Source organism: Rhinolophus sinicus, linkage group LG02, assembly GCF_036562045.2.
Source record: "Rhinolophus sinicus isolate RSC01 linkage group LG02, ASM3656204v1, whole genome shotgun sequence".
Taxonomy (NCBI): Eukaryota; Metazoa; Chordata; class Mammalia; order Chiroptera; family Rhinolophidae; genus Rhinolophus; species Rhinolophus sinicus.
Window position 1 is genome coordinate 73,134,791 of NC_133752.1, and position 22,747 is coordinate 73,157,537.

The 22,747-nt window shown below is 37.6% G+C and overlaps 1 protein-coding gene across 5 annotated transcripts in view; it reads left to right on the forward strand.

The window, feature by feature from the left end:
• The first annotated feature begins 1,111 nt into the window (after window positions 1-1,111).
• Window positions 1,112-22,747, forward strand: part of RHOH (ras homolog family member H) — a 48,660-nt gene continuing 27,024 nt past the window's right edge. The window contains exons 1-2 of one of the 5 annotated variants that reach the window (XM_019751990.2): window positions 1,197-1,477; window positions 10,306-10,389. The gene's annotated coding sequence lies outside the window, so the exon portion shown is untranslated. Of the gene's footprint in view, window positions 1,478-6,355; window positions 7,137-10,305; window positions 10,390-17,010; window positions 17,030-22,747 lie in introns of those variants that run through there. The other 4 variants (XM_019751989.2, XM_019751991.2, XM_074324582.1 and 1 more) reach the window with 4 other exon arrangements.

The following is a 22,747-nucleotide window of genomic DNA, read 5'->3' on the forward strand; positions in this document are numbered from 1 at the left end:
CCGGGGCTGGGAGGTGAGTTTGCGTAAGATTCTCTTCCAGTTGGGGGACTGCTGCACACCTCTCTCTCCCAGGTAGGGGCAGAAGAGGAATCAGCCCTTCTATCAACGTGGAGAAGTCAAATGACCAGTAAACCTAGGGATGCATACTGATGTTAAGGACCATTAAACATTAAAATGGCTGTTGGATGTTTAAAAAAAAAGACCCACCTCCCTCACCTTCTCACTGAGGACTCTCCTGACCACCTTATTTAAATCTACACCCCTAAACTTCCTATCCCTCTTCCTTGCTTTATTTCCCTTTTAGTAATTAGCATACTGTAACATGCTAAATTATCATGTTCATTACTTACCTTTCCAGTAGACGTGAACTCATGAGAGCAGGTTATTTTACTTTTGTGGTTATTGTTCACTGCTGCCTCCCTAGGGCCTAGCACAGTGCGTAGTAAATAGTATAGCAAGTGTTCAGTAGGTATTTGGTGAATGAGGAAGGAAAGGATAAATTCTCATTTGTCATAAGGCATTTGTAAGTGGTGAGCAGATGACTTCAGAAGGCATTTCTGAAGAGTCTGTAATTATTCAGATTACGCATAAGGAATAAAGTAGCATTAACAACTTGCTTTAAAAATTTCTCGACCCTTCTAAACTGTTGAGACAATAAACACATAACATCAGAATCCTGTGCATGATATGTAAGCTGGGATGAGTTCATTAAATCAAAATTTGGGCACTGGCAAAGCCTCTCAAATTCTGAAGTTCAACAGTTGTTATTCAAAGAGAGGGTTGGGATGGAGGGAAAAATCTTCAGAAGGTAAAAGTATGAAGGACTAGGCTGCTTTTAAAAAAAAACACCTTCCGAGGTCGATATTATTAAACCCATTTTCCCAGATGGGAAGATCAGGGCCTCATCCTTGCTAATAAGTGGAGCTGGGATTTGAATTTTGCTTTGTCTGAATCCAAATGTATGCTTTCTCCAAAATTTCAGGTTGCCTTTGGGTACAAGCTTCAACCTGTTCCCTCTGGAACTGTGTGGGAACTCGTGTTATTTTGAAAAAACAGCAAGTGAACATTCACTGAGCCTTGCTGTGTAACTGAAATGTTTGCAACCCCCAGTCGGAGCAGGTGTGCTGAGTTGCACTTACCCGATGATGTTTGTGCCCAAACCAAAGATCCCTATCAAGGCAACGTGTAAAATATGAGCTTGAGAAGAAGCCGCGATGGCCTTCTCCTTCTTCTTTTTTGAACTCACCAGAATTTCTATATCAGAAAATGCTGTGTGCTTTGCAGGAGTCCCCTGGGAGTTTGTGTACGGGACCCAAAGATACTGCTCTTACATCATGTTTCAAACTCCTCATCTGGATTTGCTCTCAGAGTCCGAGGCTCATTCTTTGAAATTTCTTCAATGATAGCAAATATTTGCTCTTTTCGAGTAGATCTGATTTTGGGAGACAGCCCTTGGGAGCTACACCCTGCGAATAAGGTGGGTAACCAAGCTAGATTATATTTTGAGTCAAAAACAAGTTGTGAATAGAATGCGGTGATACTGGTAGCTTATTAAACTGCCTGAAGGATGTTGTATAAAGATTCTAGAAGCGCTTTGACTAACGTCTGCAATGGAAACGTGCACCAACTAACAAGGGGAATGGTTATTTGATCCCATTTAGCTGTGCTTTGACAGAGGAAAAAAAAGTTGTACCTTAATTTTAGAGCCACAACTTGAATGATTACTTTGGGTGCTGTCTTCTGCAACAACACCCTGCATTGTTATGAATTATAGCTCTGTAATAAACTGAACCAGGATGTAAATGTTTGCTAGATGAACATAGTTACATAGGGCAAACAAACCAAGATACAGACGACAGTTGAGAATCCTGAGAACCTAACAAACAGTCACTGAAACAAAAAGCAGTATGTTATGTTATGTTAAAACAGTTAGAAAGAAGATAGATATTGAGAATAACAGTGGGGGAAGTGATGATTTTATGGTTTTGGCTATAAGAGGGCAGCTAAATGATGTTTGAAATGATATTCTCATCTGGTCAGGAAAGCTGTTGTTTATAATGAATTAAAATGCAAAAGGAGGAAGTCATTCATGTGATTTCTAGCCTGTGGTACTTCTAAGATATTTTTTTTATTGTTTAGAATTTTAAAGGGTATTTTATATGGATGTATTTTTATACTGATGTATTATACATCAGAATTAAGCTCTTCTCTTACCAAGAGCTAACATTTTATAATCCCCATCATGAAATCTCTCAATCAGAAGGAATGCATGTTTTGGTTTAATACAGTTGTTCATCACTTAGTGGGGAGCTGGGTAAGAATAATTACAGTATGACTAATGCTCTGGGTTGAAACTCAAAGCCTTCAGACAAGGTTTTAGTACATATTTTCCATCTTTGGAACCCACTGAAATATTTTATTTTATTAGGTGGCATATAACAAATGACCGTCTGAGGGTCTGTGTAAACATTACAAGCTACCCACTAAATCTAAACCATTTCCGTTAGTAAACTAACTGTAAGAAGGGAGATCTCTTACTAACCCAGGGTAGAAATAATTTACTAAATAATTGATATGGCAGACTTTCCAAGATTTACTATTCATTACAATTACCAGTGTCTTTAAGTGTTCTCTCTGGTATAAAGGGCAGAGCATCTTGGCAATGAGCAAGAATACCACTTATGCGTGAGTTCAGGGTACACAGACAGTTGTCACATTATTTAAAAATCTCAATAAAAGCGATCATTGTTCTCAGGAGACTGTTAAAGAGAAAATAAATTGTTTTTCTGCCCTGTCAGAGGACATTTCAAATGAAGGTGTTCTTGAGAAAGCAAGTCTTTAACTTTATCGGATTGTGTTTGCCTGGGAATCTCAGAGGAGGAGCGCTCAGGAGAGAGAAAGGAACCTTGGGGCTTGGGCTGCCCCTCCGTCCCGACAGTGGCCCAGCTCTCTCTGTTGGGAGACAGTGGTGTAAAGATCCAGGATCCATGAACAGGGTGAATCTTTGTTTGGCTTTTCGTGGGCCATAGAATTTCATTAAGCAGCTGAGGTCTTGTTGGCTGTAAAATATACTTCACAATGTTTACCACGTTAGGGCTCTTGTGAAGATTAGATGAGAGAATCAATCTATTGTTCAGCAAATGGTTCTGGAGTGACATGTAGTGCCTGAGATGCACCAGTGAGCAAGGCCAGGCCCTGGGCCTCGATGGTCTCTCCACTGGATGTTACAGGGCTGCTTGGTGAGCACTGTGGCAGTTTTCACACAAGGGGCTGTGGGAGCTCATGGGAGGGCACCAACCCCAGCTTGTAGCGGTCATGGAAGGTTTCCCGGAATAGGGCTTATAACAAGGATCTGCTTCCTCCTAGGCCCTCCGTACCTGAGCTTTTCTTCCTTCCTGCCACACTGACTTCTCCGGGACTCCCCCACCTCTATCCCAAGGCTTTACTATACAGCATCAGAACTGACACCGAGCTATTTGGGTTGGTGTGTGTGTGTGTGTGTGTGTGTGTGTGTGTGTGTGTGTGTAAGCATGTAGTATATGTGTGTATTTGAAGTCATTTTCTTCTACCCTTTACACTAATCCTGTCTGTTAAAAGAATGAGGATGACGGGGAAAGAGGGAGGGAGGGAGAGAGAAGAGGAAAAAGAGAGATTTCCATGAAAGGAAGAAAGTTAGATAGCTGTCTGCAACCCCCTCCCAACCCCCACCAAGAAAATCCCCTCTGAGAATAAATTATATGTGAAGATTAGAAGTGTGTAAAAGGTAGTAGGAAAAACTGTTTCTTGCCCTCCGGAGCAGGAGGAAACAAAGCTTGATTATATGAGAACACTGAAAACTATAATTACATACACTGCGAGAGCAAGTCCATCAAAAGAGGAAGGGTGGTCAGACGGGGAGCCAAGAGGGAAAGGGGAGTCTTACAGCCAGATGTGGTAATGCCCTTCCCAGAACCATCTTGGATGAGGTGGGAGTGCTTGGGCCTGCAGACACACCCTATCTATCCTGACCCTGGAGTATGCAGGCCCTTTTGTGGAAAAAATGTACAAAGCCTGAGGCCCTGAACTTATAACCCATGGTTGTGGTTCCTCTTGCTTCGTTTCCCAAAGGGCAGAGTCTCATCTCACCTTCTATTGGAGGTGGAGGGGGTGTTGTCCATGAAGGCAGCTGTCCTTGCAGAACTCCTCTGCTTTCTCAAAGGACACTGAGAAAACCACTGGATCTCTAGCTGGAAGTACAACCAATTTTGAATTCTTTGTCTTCCCAAATCTTTTAGAAGCTCTGATGAAAAAACTCTTTTATCCTCAATTTTCTAAAGCATATCTGAAGTTGGTCTTCATTTCTGCATTAAATTGTCTCATCAAAGCAGTGTCCCTACCCTATGTGCTCCCTGGAATTGTTTAAGTGAACTTTCATGAAATAAAATCAGGCTACACTGAGGGAAAATGTAAGGAAGCACTTCACAAGACATGTTTAGAGACTCACAAGGCTCTGTTTAGTTTACGGATGGTGTGTCCGTTCAATCGTGATGTGCTTTCTCTGAGAATTCAAGTGCCAAGTTTCTCCTTAGTCTCAGCACCTCGGAAAGCCAGGAAGTGCAACACACCTTTTTATCCAGCGGGCACTCTATTTTCTATATGGGAGTGTTTGCCGCTTCATACTGGTTGCTTAAAAGCTTAGAACCACATCACATACATTTTTCTGTATCAATCTCACTCCTGGTTTTAGCTTAATTTTCTGTCTTCTTTTCTTTTGGCCTCATCTTTTCATTTCTTTTTAAAACTTTTGTTTTATCTTCGTATGGTATATGTGTTTTTATTAGCTGCTCCAAATCTTTAAATAACACAAACCAGAGGTAAGTAAAGTATCCATCAGCCATATGTGATCATGATGGTGATCTGACTTTCCATGGAGAATTTTCTAGAAGAAGATAATGTGCTTGTCGGAGGGCTCAATGATCTCCCCTGGCAAACTGAGTTCTTACTGAGCATTAACAAATGGACACTTGGGCTCATGTAAGAGTCTCTTATGGGCTTAGTAATTGTGTGTCTATCTCTGAGAATATTTATCTTCCTCCGTTTATTCCTGCCACCACAACCCACCAGACACATTAATCCTTTTTCACTCCTTTAAACATGCCGCGCTCTTTCCCACCTCAGGGCCTTTGCACATATTGTTGCTTCTGTTTGGAATGTCGTTCCACCTACTCTCCCCAGGCTCCTGTTTCTCATTATTAGAGTAGTAGTGACATATAGAATGATTAGAATGAGTTTATATTGATGCCCAGGCCCCAGCCTAGACAAATTAAATTAGAATCTCTGGGGGTGGAGTGGGGCTTACGTACCGGTACTTTTAAAACCTTCTCAGATGATTTTAATTTTTAGCCAGGGGTGAGAGTCATGGCTTCAGGTCTCAGCTTAAATGTCAATTACTCAAATAGGCCCTCCTTGACCACCTCTACGAGGTAGATTTTGTCTTGCTCTCCAGCTCCAGCTTCTTCTCTGATTCCTTTGTAATAGTTAGTATAATTTATAATTATTGGCATTTATTTGAATGTTTTTGTTTGTTTTCCTCACACTGGGATGTAGATGCTATGAGGGCAGGGAATATGTCTGTCTTGGTCTTTGCACTTTTCTTCAGTGCACGGTATCAGGCACATATGAGTCTGCAATGACAAGGATGGACCGCGAATGATGCCTACTGGCCTGCGGGACCTCCCGGAAGCCAGCCAAGGCTCCTTGGAATATTATGAGAGAATCCATGTCAATGTTCAGTGGCTATTTTAACTGGCAAAATGGCTGCATACACTTGGCTTTTACTGGAATCCTGTGTCCCAGGATTCTTTGTGTGAAAACTTGAATAGATCCTGACTCACAGCATCTCCTCTATGTCCACGTCTTTCTCCTTCACTTGGTTTTGACCATTATGAGTGAGATATTCCATCACGTTCATCTTTGTGTCCTCACCCTACCCCAGCACCCAGCACTGGATCTTGCACATACTAGGGGCTCTATAAACGTTTGTTGACTTGGAGTTGACTTTATCCTTATGGCACGTAGGTATTTTGACCAAGATTTCACCCTGGGCAATAGCATTTATGATTATTCCGGGATTTGAGGTATGGGGCATTGTGATCACATCATGAAAGTTAAATTTGTAGGTTTAGGCAAGTTAACCATAAACAAAATGCAGATGGTCTCTACACCTGGATTGCACTGGAGGACAAAACAAGTAAATTTGTGTTTGGAGGCAAATAATGAAACTCTGAGGAGTCTGAAAACAACTCATAGTCACATCCCTCACAACGCAGGTGCTGGTCCATAAAACGGTAAATGCATGGCAGAGCTGCTTGAGCTCTTGCTGTGGCTGAGTCTGTTTTTTCCAAATTATTATTTTGTAGTTATTAATAAGGCAAAGCAAACCAAACCACCCACCTGTTTGTTCATCAAGTTTTAAGGTACTTTTTCCTAGGCTTAAATTAGCCAAGGCCAGTCAGTGGAATGAACTTTTTCTTCTTTTTTCTGATTGATTTCACTTCCTTAAGGAGTCATCTTAGTTTTTCACTCTTCCTTTCCTCAGTTTTACGTATGTGATTTGCTGGTGGGAAATAGAGCTACGGGGGAGGGAAAATGGTCCCGGGAGGGTTGATATATTAAACACAAATCCAGCCATGCAGCAAAGTTTTTATTCTGCCTCTTATCTGGGGAAGTTTTCATATTGTCATGGAGAGAAATGCACATGTGCGCACACACACACACACACACACACACACACAGCCCTAAACCCACACAAATGAAACCCCTTCTTCGGAGAAGCCGGCTACAGGAAACTGACTTATGCACAGGAACTTGCTAACCTCTTTTGTCACATTTGGATGGTTCCTGCTGCCTCAGTCACCACACACACTCAACTCAACCATTTTGGACTGGAATCTCTACCAGCCCAGCTCTTACATTTTTAGTTCTTCCAGTGTGAACCAGTTATACTCTTGGGGAGGAAGAAGAGATTGATCTTAGAAAGAAATCAAAGCAGTGAAAGGGCTTGGCTGCTTTTGCTTTTATTAACCTGTACCGAACAACTTTGACTTCCGGAGTCAGTCATTTTGCTGTCAAGAAATGTCTTTAGCTTTCAACAACAGGTAAGACTTTTGCTTCTTTAAAAATATTCCTTTGGTACCAAAAGAAATCTTTCTAATTTTACTTAGATTCTACTCTAGGCTAAACATAGTAATTACCCTGTTCTACCTGTTGTAAAGTATGGAACCACATTATGGGAGAAAGTGTAGTTGCTCTGTATCCAGTTACACACCCCAAATCCTAACAAGATGCATATAGTTTTTGAAATATTAAATGTTATAATAGTTGGCTTTTGGCTTTCCAGATATTCTCCTAGAGAATTCATGTGCTTCTTATTGACTAAAACTGAGCTAAAATATTTGGGTAGTTTAGTATGGTGTCAGATGGGTACTAGACTTATTGGGGTGATCACTTTGTAAGGTATATAAATGTCTAATGTTGTACATCTGAAACTAATATAATGTGTGCCAACTGTAACTGAAAAATTAAAAAAAAAGAGTAGTTTATATATCACTCTGCACTTGATGAAGTAAATCTAAAGATCCCCTAAGTTGTGCAAATATGAGTTTAAAAATTTTTTTAATTCAGAAAACAAACAGAACCAAAATACAAATTATATAGATTCAGATGTGGAATTCTTAGCTTGTTTTACCTATTGCCAATACTAAAGTCTTCTTTCTAAAAGCAGTATGTGACATATAAGTATATATTTTTAAATTAAACTAAATTTAGTTTTTGAAGTGGTTTGATTTGGAGACATGCTATGAGGAAACAATCAGTTGCCTGGATTGTAACTAAATAAAGTTTGGGAAATCACTAGTTTTAGGTGCTTCACTAAATTAAAGCTGCCATTGAAATATTCAAATAAGCAACAAGTAGTCAACTATCTTTTATTGATTCTGAGCTGAAGCTGTGGAGGATATAAGAGAAATATAAAGAATTTTCTATATTATATTTGAAGGACCTGATTATCTAGTATCCGTGGTAAGAAGTAAAATTCAGGAAGCAGTGGAAGATGGGAAATAAGTGATGAATGGGATGCCATAGGCTATGTGAATTATAGGAGTTCCAAGAAGGGGATTTGAAAGTAAGCTGGAATAGTCTGGAAGACATGGGTCTTGGAAAGACATGAGATATGAGGAGAAGTAGAAGAAGGTTTATTCACACTGAGAGGACTCTGTGGGCAGAGGCACAAAGGTGAGACCGACTAGGGGATGACCAGCCCAGCTGAGGAGACTGGCCCAGGAAAAGAGGGAAGTCTGTTTTACACATTGTCAGGCAATACGCTTGGAAAATTAGGGTGGGGACAGGTCATGGAGGGCCTTGCGAGGAGGCTGAGGAGAACAGACTCCATTCAGTAGTTTTCTAGTTTTCTCACGCCGTTAGGTTCCTTTTTCTCAGCTTTCACAGCTCTAACAGAATTCTGTGTGAGAGCGAGCCTGGAGATGCTTGCCTCTTACCCTTGTTGCTGCTTTATGCATCTATACATCTGTGTCCTCCACTTGTTCTCTACTGTCTTCCCTTAGTACACCATTTCTGTCGAGAAAGTGTTGTGTGGCTTCAGGTACCTGTAAGGCCTCCATTTCTGGTTAGTACATTTTAAGGAGACCCTTTAATCACCCAGTATTAAAGTAAGAGGACAAGTTGTTGGACTGATTACAAGCAAGTCTCTAGTCTTCAAAAGCCAGTTCAAAAATTCCATGAAATATTACTGCCTTTGCATATCTGAATGAGGTATTATGGATTTGCTGCTGCTCTTTTCCTAATGATTTGCAGCACTTTTGTTTTCTGGACCATGAAATATCAGTGTCCACATCATAGCAGAATTACAGTATGGTGAATAAGAACTCAGACTTTGGCACCAGATTGCCTTGTGTTGAAGCCTGGAATTATTGCTTCTGAGCTGTGGGAATGTCAGACACATTACTTCTCCAATCTTGAGATTAAAAAAAACTCTGTAACGTTCAATAATAACTGAAAATACCTACTTCAGAGAGTTAGTGTAGGGATAAAATGAAATAAAAATATATAAAGTATTTAGCCTAGTGCCTGGCATAAAATAAACTCTCATTTTATGATTCTTATTAAGGACTCAGCTGAGGACACTAGGTGATATGGTCCCTGGCCTGTGAATGAGATGTCTGTATAGTAAATGGGGCTGATGGGCAGAGGCTTGGCAATCATAGCTATGGAATAGGTACATGGTTGGATGTTTGGGTGTTTTATAGCGATAATGAATATGAAAAAGAGAAAACAATAAGAAATTGATATTTTAAGCCTTTCCATATCAGATTATCAGACTTATAAGTCACTCTCTGAGTGTCTGCCATGTTGTTTTGGGCCCTGGTGGCTGATGTTCTCTGAATGTTTGGGTGCAATTCCAGTGGTGCTTGGAAACAGAGGCAGAGAGGGTGACTCTTCTTCCATAGCTAGCTTAAATTAAATATTTAATTTTATTATATTTTTAATTTTAGTGCTAGCAAGGCACAGCTAAGAATCCATTTTTATTCAGGAGTTGGGACCATTTTGACAATGAGTGCCCAAAGTGCTTATTTGGGTTCTAGATGTGTGGGTCTGAGTGAAAGCCAAGATTAAAAAGCATCCTGCTTTCCAGTTCCACACTCTAGATTAGAGATTCTTTGGGGTTAGCAAGTCCCCTTTAAAAAATGCAAACATGGCTTGTATGTTCATTATGCAGGGGGTTCTCAATTACACATACAGATTACTACGGCCAAGTAGTAACATTATTTTCCTTCTAGAGCCCTACTGATAATATAAGAGAGGAAAGTTTAGGCTTTGTGTGTGGAAAGGGGTGGACACAAGTTAGGATGGGTGCCAAAGTGGAGCATGTTGCAAGTCACCAGGACAGTACTGGGTGCTGGGATGGGCAGGGAGAGATGGGAAGCTCAACTAGAGGGAGGTGAGAGGGTACCAGCAACAAAGACTCCTCCTAGCTCTTTTGTCATTTTACTCTAGCACCTGCTTGAATGCCTTGAACAACTTCTTGACACCTTGCATAAGAAGATGTCATTCTGTCCCCTGGATGTGGACAGTTGTTCGGAGACAATTTGATTTGTCTGGTTCTGGCCCAGAATGGTGGTTCCTAAAGTTGGTTGGACATCAAAACCACTGGGAGCTTTGAAAAACTAGCAGTTCTCATGTGTCACATCCCAGCCCTGGAGTGAGGTCCAGGAATCCATGTGGTAATAACTATAAACCCTTTTGCCCTAGGTGACTTGGAGGCAATTGTTCTACAGGTGCATTTGGAAGTTATTAATCCAGAACTCTTTTACCAGGCCCCTGAGCACCGACATGGTAAGTTGAGTAAGTGCTCAGATGAGGGAAAAGGGTCTTCCCTCTATTGTGATTAATATGATCACACAAAAATATTTTCCTTTGTTTTGAATTTATTTCTTAGAAGAATTCCTGGGAGTGGGATGACTGAGTCAAGGTGTGAGCATGGTTAGAGTTTTTGTCAACCATATTTACATTTTAACACGCATTATGTAGGGTGCCACTTTAAACATTTTGAAGTGTTATTTACAAGTAGAGACTTCTCATTATTACTCAGGGAGAGCCCAAAGAAAGGAATTTCATTTCAGTGGAGAAAGTGCCAAATCTCCCATTTCTCTTTTCCTCTAAAGCAGAATACTAATGCATTACTTTCAGAAGAAAATTTCAAGCATTACACAATGCTCAATTTCTTCTTAGAGCATTAGTGGCAGCCTTCTTATCTCTACACTTAGTTTCTTGTGAAACCGAAGTCAGCAGTGACCTCTTCCCTATTTCGTAGAAAAGAAAAGAGTGGTTAAGTAACCTGCAGTACAGTTCTCATCACATTTGCCATGAGAACTGTACTTATCCATTTAGTCATTGTTTGAGTAAATAAATGATTGAGTAGTTTTTATAGGTGACTCCATGGAAAAATGCTAGTAAGATGAATGCATGAAGGGAGTATTGTCCAAATTGGGGGAGGGTGGGCAAAATTAATTGACCCAGATAGAACTTCTGCTCTTTCATTTGTTTTATTCATTATGTGTTTGTGTAATCTGCTAACCTAAAAGCATGGTTACTGTTTGTGACACAGAGGGAATGAGGTGAATTTTCAATGGCTTCAATTAAAAAAAAAGAAAAGGATATGCGCTTGCAAAATATCGAGTGCACTGTGGTGTATGAGAGCCTGCCTGTACTTGCAATAGGTGATTGTAATATTTCCAGAACTTTCGCAGGCCAGTTGTTAAACACATTCATTAGAATTAAATTATATACCTCACAGTAATTAGTGATATTAAAAATAAAGGTAAGAAATACTCAAAACTCATTCCTAATTATTTACATTTTACTATTATCTATGCTCTTGAAGTTACTTACTCCAATTTATCTGTAGGATAGAAATATTATGTAATGGTATGCATCTTTTTCCAACATTGGATTTAGTGATTCAATGTTGGTAGCTTGAAATTGGCCAGGATAGGAGTATTTACACTATGGAAATTGGCAAACACTATAAATCAGGCCCTTCATATTCTTTTTTTTTTGAGGCAAGCCTGTTAAACATTTACCAGCATACCACCAAGAAACTATAAAATATGGCAACTTGGCAATGTGTCAAGAGCCATTAAAATACTCGTATACTTTGATCCATTAATTCTATCTCTGGGAATTTATTCTAAGTAAATAATTCAAAGAAGGAGAAAATAACATGCAAAAATACGTTCATTGTATTATCATTTATAACAGCAAAATCTGAGAATAACCTACATAAGCAATAGTGATTCTGGCAGCATTAATTCCACGGAATATATTGTAATGATTAAAGGTCACAGTTATGGTAGTTATGTAAATATGTTTCACATGGTGTTAAATTTGAAAAGCAGGGTTAAAAATTTCACTTATAGTGGTTTTGTTTTGAATGAGTATTAAATGTGAAGATAAAAAAATGAAAGCATTATGTGTTAGAATGGTAAAACAGAATTTTGTTTTTATTTCATTTATTATAGTAGTGGTATGTGTACTTTAAAAAATGCAGAGAAAGACTGCATATAGGGGATCTTAAGTAGTTTTATATTTAAGGGGCAGGCTATGAGGAGTTTTATGGACTAGATGGGGGCTTGCCTTTGACCAGCAGATGTGTTCTGTGAATCCCTGGGCAGGGTGTTGTGAAGGGAGTTTGGATCCAGGCAGTCTGGGGTGTAGGTGCTAAGGGGGTTTCTTTAGGGCAGCACAGGAAGGAGGAAGTGACTGGTTCTGTACTGAGGACTTGCTAACGCAGATTACAGAGGCTGAGAAATAGCCCATAGAAGAGCTACCAGCAAAGACCAGAAAGAGAGGAGAGAACCTTTCTTAGGACAATACAGGGAAATGCTGATCTCAGACATAAGCAAGATGGTGAGAAAATGGTTCCACTTAGATTAAAAAACAATAGGGCTCAAACCAGAGAGGAAATTCCTCTTCTAAATCTTGGGTTCTCGAATTTTAGTGAGTTTTAAGCATCGTCTGGATGGATGGGGAATATGTTAACAAATGCAGCATGCTAGATTCCACCTCCATGGATTCTGATCCAGTTGGTTTGGGGGTTGGCAGAAATATGCACAGTTTACAAGTCTTCCCATCCCATAAAGATTCTGATACAAGTGGTCTGCAGATCATACTTCGAGAAGCATTGAAGGGAGTAGTTTGGTTTGGCCCAGGGAATGTATATCTGAGTGTGTGTGTGTGTGTGTGTGTGTGTGTGTGTGTGTGTGTTGGGGATGAGGCTTTTCCCTTGAGGCTTAGGATCTAAGGGCTTATAATATAAAAGGGGTGTGACAACAGAGAAAGCCCAGAAAGGACAAGTTATTGTGTTAAATTTATAGAAACAAACTAAAACCAGGAGGCTGTACTTACGATACTCCTTAAAGGCATATCGTTTATACCACAAAATTCCCTTCCACAGTTAAACAGGACTTTGGACTAACTGAAGGTAGCTGTGAGTGGGGGAACTACAAATGGGTAGAGAGAAATGATCATAGGGAGAGTCCGGGACCCAGAAACACTTTATTTCAAACCACTGGGAAGTAGTAATTAAGAAAAAACTTGAGTAGAATATGCGGTGCTTTGTCCACAAAACATTTTGGGCCTAAGTGTATGATAACATTACATCAAAGTACGAAAAAAGATCTAATTTTTGGTGAAATGTAGTACTTTACCTATAGAACTTTAGCAATCAAAATAGTAGTAACAGTTAGACATATGCCGTAACAACAATATGTCACAAAATAAACATACTGAAAGTAAATGATATCGCGGTAGCAGAAGACATGGTACTGACATTAGTGACTTCACCCGGCTGTGGAAGAATTTAGTGATGGTAATAAACTCTCAAATAGCCTTTAATATCTTGGGTTCTTTCAACTTTGCACTGAAGATGATTCTTTTCCTTTAAAAATGTTTTCACATTCCCTGTCCTCAGGGTCATTAGTCTCTTGGGACATTGCATGATAAAACAAGGATAAATCAACAAACCTTCTTAGCTCTGGGGGCCCCACTCAGGGTTCGTTAGATGTGCAATGGTCTGACACATGAAGTCAGACCTCCTTTCACAAGCACCTGCTGACTGTCCTGTTTCCAACTTAACAGGTTCATGGACTGATTGGCTTACCCTTAGAGCAGCGTTTCCTAATCACTGTTTTTTGGTCACACATTCCTTTGAGAATTTGATGAGAACCAAAGACCTTCCATATGTAGGAATGTGTACATCGGCTGTATAATTTTAGGAGATTTAGGGATCCTCTAAAACCCATCCAGGGACTCCCGGTAGTCCAGCAGGCTCATGTTAATAACTCGCACTTCAGAGGCTGTCGATAGAGCTGAAGAAGGCTTGCAGAGGTGGAGAAAGTTCTGGTTATTGCTGGTGTAGGATTTAGCTGCTAAAGAGAAATGCTGACTCTTAAATTGATGACTAAAATGAGTACAGGGTGGCAGATGTGTGTGTAGTTTTATAGCACTGGATCCTTAAGTTGAGTAAACATGTGGGGCTAGAGTTGGATCTTTTCAGAGAAGAATATGTGACTAATGTTTTAAGTCCTGAATTCTGAATTCTCTCATGTGAAGCTAGAGTCAATTCCCACTTGGGAAAGCCATCTCTCGAGATTCTAGTTTAATGTCTTATTTACTGTCATGTAGTCCCCAGATGGCATAAGAAATACTGGCTATAAAAAACCTATTTGGCCAACTCCAGAGTGTAGCAAGTGGTGTGGGGTAAACTGACACCCCTGAAATGCTGGATACCTAGCCAGGCTGCTTTTGTATGTAATATGCTTGCTGCTGAGTGTAAAATGTAGGTTTTCCTATCTGAAGCTGAACATCTGTTAGGCCCTGATGACTTTGGAGATTGTTCTTTTCCTGTGTAACCCTTAGGCCACGGAAGCCCTGTTAGCCATCTTCCGTTAGTGGGTACCAGACTTGCAATTTGGGGAACTGGGTGTTTCAGCTAAAAGCTCATGCCTTGTTAATCTCCTCTGCACTTGGACTGTGATTGGGGCTTAGGCAGGGTATGCTTTATCCCAAACCCATCTGTTTAAACTAGCCAACTCTGTGGAAATTGATAAGACTACGTTATCATGTCACAGTCATAGAATGGAGAAATACAGGATGGGGAGTGGAAATGTACCCTATCTTCAACCCTTCAGAGAAAAAGTATGTGCAATTGGATAAATAAATTGTGAAATATGGTTCAGGCTCCTCTTGATCTGGCATAATGTAAGAATTATAAATCTTTTCTTTGAAGTAGTAAAGGAAAATCTATAAGAAATATGAGTCTATTTAAGTAATTAGTGTATCTCAACTTCTACAACCATTTTAATTATTGTACACCCATAACTGCCAATTTCAGTTTAATGTACCTGATGCATTTTTCAATGTGTTTTGATTTAATACATTCAATGCATTTTAATAATAATACCGCATCATAGAATTCTCAGTTACCACCAACAAACAGAAACCGTCCATGCACACCAAAGGCCGGTAGCAAGCTCTCTACCCATCTTGTCTCCTGGAGAGAGGTTCTGCTGCTTTGTCATTACACCAGGTGACCTAGTTGCTGATGCAGGGAGCTGACTGGCACGTATCTCTTCCTCGATGCTTTTCCTTTCTTTCACAGGATCCTTTCTTTTGGGCAGGATCCCTACTTTTCCTTTACTTTCTCCATTGTTTTCCAGCTGTCACCTTCCCGAGCACTTCCAAATACACATATCTCATCATGAACCTTTTTCTCAATTGCCACAAAGAATTCTGCCTTTCTTTGTTCCAGTTGTGAGCTGAAAATAATCTCAACCATGATTGAGAAGTTTAAGAATGCCTGTGATTATTTTTTCTAATCAAGAAAAGGAAAGCCATATATTTTGATTCAAATTTAAATGACGTAAAACTACTGCCGTCAACTACAAAAGCCCTTAAAGGGTCTAGAAATCCCATTCAGAATATATGTATATATTTTTTTGTATAAAATCTGGTTTCCTCAAGCTCCAATGTCTTTGGGTAGTAACTTGCTGAAATTTATATTGATAGTCTTTTTCTCTTTCTTCCTCGGGTTGTAAGAAGGAAGTAGAAAGCGGTGTTGGACGTATATACAGGAAATAGGAAGGGAAATGGCAGAGAAACCTTACATATTGACAGTACCACAATTTCCTGCATCTGCTAAAATAATATTGTCACTATATTCCTACACACAGAATATCTGGTAATATTAGAGAAATATCTGTAATCTCGAGTTTAAAAATATAATACATAATAATACATGTACATTGTAGCAAGTGTGACATATGCCATTTAACTTAAATATTTTATTTGTAAGTAGTAAGATTTTATGTATTAAAAATGCCATCGTCTAGTGCTTTCCCTGCAAAATGTGTAAAATCTATAGAAGGAAACTTCAAGTAAACATTGCTTCCTAATGTAATAGAAATAACAGCTGATGCTTAAAAGGATCATTTGATTAATAAAGGACAACTATGTGTCTTTTCTGAATCCTGTAGCTATCTTTTCTTTCTTTTCATCTTCTACATTTCAGGCAAAGCAATTTCAAAATGTAGGTTGTGACAATATTTCTATTAAATTCTAGAGCCATGAAAATACATGGACAGTTTTTGCATGGCAGCAGAGGAGTTCTACGTAAAACTTGGATCAAAATTCAAAACTCAAACCCGTAATTTTGGATTTCCCCAATGGCTGTCCATTTGACATGTCATCCAGGAAAGACCCAACACACATACGAGAGTACATGGAAGGAAAAGTAAAAGTTTCTCTTCCAGTAGGGACTAGACTTTTGTGGTTTTCCAGCTTAAAAACTAGATTGTACAATTTTGCTCATGAAAAAAATCACCAGTGTTTTCAGCCGAAGTTCATGTTCACTTTTTTTTGACTTGTGACCAACCAATCTTATGAAGTTACATTATCTTAAAGCTTCCTCTAATTTACTGGTCTTTTCTTTAAAGGGCTGAAATCATCAGACTTTTAAAGGTTTCCTACATTCATTCACACTATTTGGAATTTAAATGTTATTGCTTCTTTCTTTATATATTTGGTCATAACTAGATTTATTTCACAACAGGTGTGTAGCACATTATTTTATTTACCAATTATAATTACTTTTCATTTCTTTGCCAAATTTGAGAGTGCTTAACAATTCTTAAATACTAGATCTTTAACAAACTAATTACTTGGGTAAAATGCAGGATAAATAACAAAATAAATTCCATTACCTTCAGTCTTATCAAACTCTTTAAAATTATTATCAAGTTTTTTCTTTTGCTATAAAATATTAGCCAAAGCACAATTTGTAAACAGTATCACCAGGCAGTCAGAAAAAAAAGTTGAATGATCCCTTATTCTTGTCATTTAATATGCTCTGTTCTAGATTATCATTTTGAATTATTTCAGATGGCTTTAGGAAGACCTCGTTTCAGAAAAATTGCAAGTATGAATGAATAGCCTTCTAATATTCATAGCTTTTGACCCCTTCTAAGAATTATTCTGTGTGTGTGTGTGTGTGTACTCACCTTTGTATCGTCAGTGTTAAATATAGTGTCTGGCATACTATAGGGATTCAATATTCATTTAATTAATCATCTATGTTGGGAAAATATTTCACTTAATCTAAATATCTAGCATTAAGGCATTGAGTAAAATAAATTATTACATAGTTTTACAACAGAATATTATACACCTTTAGAAAATAATCTCAGTCAACATTTCTTGACTTGTAATGACATTTACAATAAATTAAGATCAAGTTACAAAAAACGATTTTATTTTATATAATTTTAATAAATTTAAAAATATTTCCAGAATATAATCTACATTATAATATTGAAAGTGATATGTGTGAGTTATGAGATTCACCTGTTTATTATTTTTATTCATTTGTATTTTCAAAACTTTCTTCAATGGCTGTGTACTAAAGTCCTAGAATAAAATAAGTGAATTTTTATAAAATTATAAAGTAAGGAAAGTTTTTCTAACAATAACAGCAAAAACCATTAGGGAAAAGATTAAAGTTATATAAAAATGGAAATTTTCTATTTTATACCATAAACTATAATTTTAGCTTTGAGGTTATGTTGAAAAAGGACAGGGGTGGTGGGTTGGCTCAGTGGTTGGAGCAGGGTGCTCATGGCACCACGGTTGCCGGTTCGATTCCCACATAGTCCAGTGAGCTGCGCCCTCCACAACTAGATTGAAAACAATGACTTGACCTGGAGCTGATGGGTCCTGGAAAAACGCACTGTTCCCCAATAAAAATTTTTAAAAAAGAAAAAGAAAGAAAAAGGACAGTCTTTGTATTTTAGGGATACATATTGAAATATTTATAGACTAAATGCTACAATGTATGGGATTTTCTTCAACATATCAGGAGTTGGGAAGAAGATAGGGAACTGAGTGGAGGGAGATAAAACAAGATTAGGCATGAGTTGATAATTGTTGATGCTGGATGATGAACAAATGGATTATATATGTATGTATTATTTCTACTTTTTGTATGTGTTTTAAAGTTTACATCATGTAAAATTTTTTTAAATTCATTGGGGGAGGGGTAACATTGGTTTTATAAATTTTAGGTGTACAGCTTTATAATGCAATAGCTGTATTATATTGAGTGCTCACCACCCAAAGTCTAGTCTGCTTCTGTCACCAAATATTTGACCTCTTTTACCCTCTCAGTCCTCTCCTTTTCCCCCTTCCCCTCTGGTAACTACCATTTTGTTGTCTGTATCTTATTATTTGTTCGTTCGTTTGTTGCTTCTTGTTTTATATCTCATATATGAATTAATAAGAATTATTCTTAAGAAAATAATAAGAGGTGTTTTATAATAAGGGCAAAGCTTTTCAACTCAATGATTTTCTTTTGTAATATAGAAATCTAAAATCCACCTAAAATGTCCAACAGAAAGATATGATTAAATAAATTGTATTTCAGCTTATTAAATATTCATTAAAATATTTTTGAAGACTGTTTAATGACAAGTGAAAAAAATCAGAATATACTATTATATATTTTTGTTTATAAGACCTATATATTTTTATACATGAATTTAGAATATGAAAGTAGATAAACCGATATGTTCAAAGTCACCATCAGTTTAAAAACTAGATTATGTAATTGTACTCATGAAAAAATCACATATCATGAAAAGATTACATGTGATTTAAAAATGATTTTCATTTTTTCTGTATTTTCTGTAATTAGCATACATTATTTTTATAATAAAAAGGTCAATTTATAGTGTGAGGTTAATAATGAAACTAGTAAAATGATTTTTCTATGAGGGTTATATTAACATAATGAGGGAAACCTAATGCTTTGAAAGCCCTAAGCCTATAATTAAATTTTATCCCTTAAGATTTAGAGGGTATTTTAGATTTAGAGGGATGTCGAGTTTTTTTTTTATTTTGAACCTTGATAAGCCATAAAAAAAATCACTTTTAATGTGAGATGTTAGAGTTATTAAATAAATATATGAGTGGTTTATGTTTTTTTTAAAATATGAAAGAATTAGCTTTCGCTAGTAATGGAATTTAATAAAATGTAAAATATTTAAGTGATGAACATAAATGATTATTTAAAAAATTTTAACATGTGAAAAAATTTCCCAAAGGGATCTTTTAAGAAGCACGTATGTTTTATGCATCTTAAATATTTAATTTAGAAATAATTGACTTTCAAATATTTTAAAAGACCCAACTACTACACAAATCATAAATGTATTTATTTTGGTATTAAGAAGATAAATTATCTTATAGCCTTTCGTGACCATTTTTTCTACACAGTAATATCAAATTTTGAGAAGTTTATTAGTTTCAAATGCCAAATATTACTTAGAATATTTTAAAATTATTCAAAAAGTTGATTGATTTAGTGAAGGAGAAAGTTTTCCTTTTAAAACTTGAGTGAAATCTTGTTTTGGATGTGTGTAATATTCCCAAATACATTTTTTGTTTATTTTTGTGTGTGTTTCTCTCTGGCTTTGGTTTAACAATAACTCACAGTCATGTCAGATAGTTATTGTTCATGAGATAGACATCCTATCAGTTAACAATACCTGACTAACGGTAACTTTAAAAAATTTGGATTTATTTCTCCCACATAACAAGAAGTCTGGAAGTCTGCATGTCTGTCGCTGGTTCAGTGGCTCAGACTGTGACTGTCTTGTTTTTTGTCATGGTTGCAAGACGGTTGCTGCACCTTAGAGCCGTGTGCCTTATCGAGAGGTGTAGAGATGGGTGGAGGTGGAAAGGAAGCTGACTTGGCAGTAGCTGTAGCTTTTTGTAGGAAAACAAGAGTTTTTCCAGAGACCTCCAGAACAGTGACCAGCTTCTGTGTCATTGCTAGAACTGGGTTACATGGCCACCTCAGCTATGAGGAAGACAGGGAAACAGGAAATAGAATTGGTGTAATTGCCTTAGACCATCCATTCTTAATGGGGAGAGAAGGCAAGGAATGTGGTTGGAGTGGTGGGAGTGGGTGATGGGGTGAGGGTAGACGGTGTGGTGCTGATATCGTCCCCGAGGGGAAGAATATTATTTTGGTGGGAGGAGGGAGAGGGAGAAGAAAATCTTACTCTTTTCATGTTTAAAGTACAGGTATACATACAATATATAACACCGACATACAGTATATCTATGATATTAAAATTTTATGGGTGAGATAATTAGGAAAAAAGTGTCTAAAAATGCTCATAGGGAGGTGATAATGAAAAAAAAAATTTGCAAAATAGTGGCCTAGACGAAGCATGAACATTTTCCTGAGGATTTGTACATTGTCTTACAAACAAAATTAGATTCTATTACTAATGACAAAGAGAAGCACGGATGTTGAGTAGAAAACTAACAATGTCTGTGAGAGATAATGTCATAAATTAAATTAACGAACAACTTATACTATCTTGCAATTGGTAGTCTTCTCTCATTGGACTGTGTATTTTTTTGTATTTTTTATTGGGGAATATTGGGGAACAGTGTGTTTTTCCAGGACCCATCAGCTCCATGTCAAATCATTGTTTTCAATCTAGTTGTGGAGGGCGCAGCTCACTGGCCCATGTGGGAATCAAACTGGCGACCTTGGTATTATGAGCACTGTGCTCTAACCACTGAGCAAACCGGCTACCCAGTTGAACTTTTTAAGAGTAAGAACTGTGTCCTATTCATCTTTGTATGTTAGTATACTAGTCTCTCTCTCTCTCTCTCTCTCTCTCTCTCTCTCTATATATATATATATATATATATATATATATATACACACACACACACACACACACACACACACACACACACATATATTAGATTGAATGAAACAAATAACATTGTACCTAACATGTTTATAGCTGGAGTAATTGCCATCAAATATCAATTTGAACATATTACCCTACCCAAAGGCCTTTAGTAGCTTCCAATTCCTTATAGGCAGGTGGTCTAGCTTCTCATTCTCATTTCCTACCACTTCTTCAACTACAGTCTGGGGTCCAGGCACACTGATCTACTTGGCCCCTAAACACATCTTTGGTGTCAGTCTTCTGTGCTTTTGCACATGCAATTCCCTCTCTTGCTACCCTTCAAATTCCTTTCCCCTCCAGGCCCTATTCAAAGTCACTTCCTCTGGGAGTTCTTAGGTGGTTCCACTTGCCTCGAAGACCTTTTTCTTCCTCTCGAAACTTTTCAAATCCTTCCCTCATAGACTAGTTTAGGTCCTGTTTCCTCCATAATTTCTTTACACGGCCCTAGCCCTTATGAATCTCCATCCTTTTTAAATCCTGTTGTGTTGAAGACAAGGTAGCAGAAAACACTGAATAGGAACAACAACAACAATAACAATAACAACAACAACAACAACAAAAAACAAAGATAGTTTAGGGACTTCTAGGACAAAATCAAGCATAACAACATTCACATTATAGGAGCACCAAGAGAAGTGAGGGGACAAGGGATTGAGAACCTATTCGAAGATATAATGACTGAAAACTTCTCTAACCTGGCAAGGAAATAGACATACAAACCCAGGAAACACAGAGAGTCCCAAACAAGTAGGACCCAAACAGGTCCACAAGATGATGCATTATAATTAAAATGGCAAAGATTACAGACAAAGAGAGAATCCTAAAAGCAGCAAGAGAAAAACAACTAGTTACTTACAAGGGATCTCCCACAAGACTATCAGTTGATTTTTTATTAGAAACTTTGCAGACCAGAATGGAGTGGCAGGAAATATTTTAAGTAATGAAAAGCAGGGGGATACAACCAAAACTACTACTCTATCCAATGTTTAAAATTGAAGGAGAGATAAAGAGCTTCCCAGACAAGAAAAAGCTAAAGGAAATCATTACCACCAAGCCACTATTACAAGAAATGTTAAAGGGACTTCTTTAAAAAGAAGAAGGGGGAAACAAAATAAGATGAAAAATATGAATAATAAAATGGCAATAACTATGTATCTATCAGTAATCACTTTAAATGTAAATAGATTAAATGTTGCAATCAAAAGACATAGTGTAGCTGAATGGATAAGAAAACAAGACCCATATACTGGGGGTGCCAAAAAAAAGTATACACATGACTTGTATTCATCTTTTGTTATTGGTATAATTTGAGTATTACAATTTTAATACAGTTTTTTCTTTTCTTAAAGTGTGTACACATTTTTTTGGCACCCTCTGTATATGCTGTCTACAAGAGATTCAATTCAGATCGAAAGACACACATAGACTGAGAGTAAAGAGAGGGGAAAAGACATTTCATGCAAATGGAAACAAACAAACAAAAAAGCTGGGGTAGAAATACTTATATCAGACAAAACAGACTTTAAAACGAACTACAATAAGAGACAAAGAAGGACATTACATAATGATAAAAGGATCAATTCAACAAGAGGACATAACCCTAGTAAATATCTATACACCCAACACAGGAGCACCTAAATATATAAAACTAATAATGACTGACATAAAGGGAGATATTGACAGTAATACAATCATAGTAGGGGATTTAACACCATTCTGACACCAGTGGACAGACCTTCCAGACAGAAAATTAATAAGGAAACAGTGGCCTTAAATGACACACTAGACCAGATGGATTTAATTTATATTTTTAAAGCACTTCACCCCCCAAACAACAGAATATGCATTGTTTTCAAGCACACAAG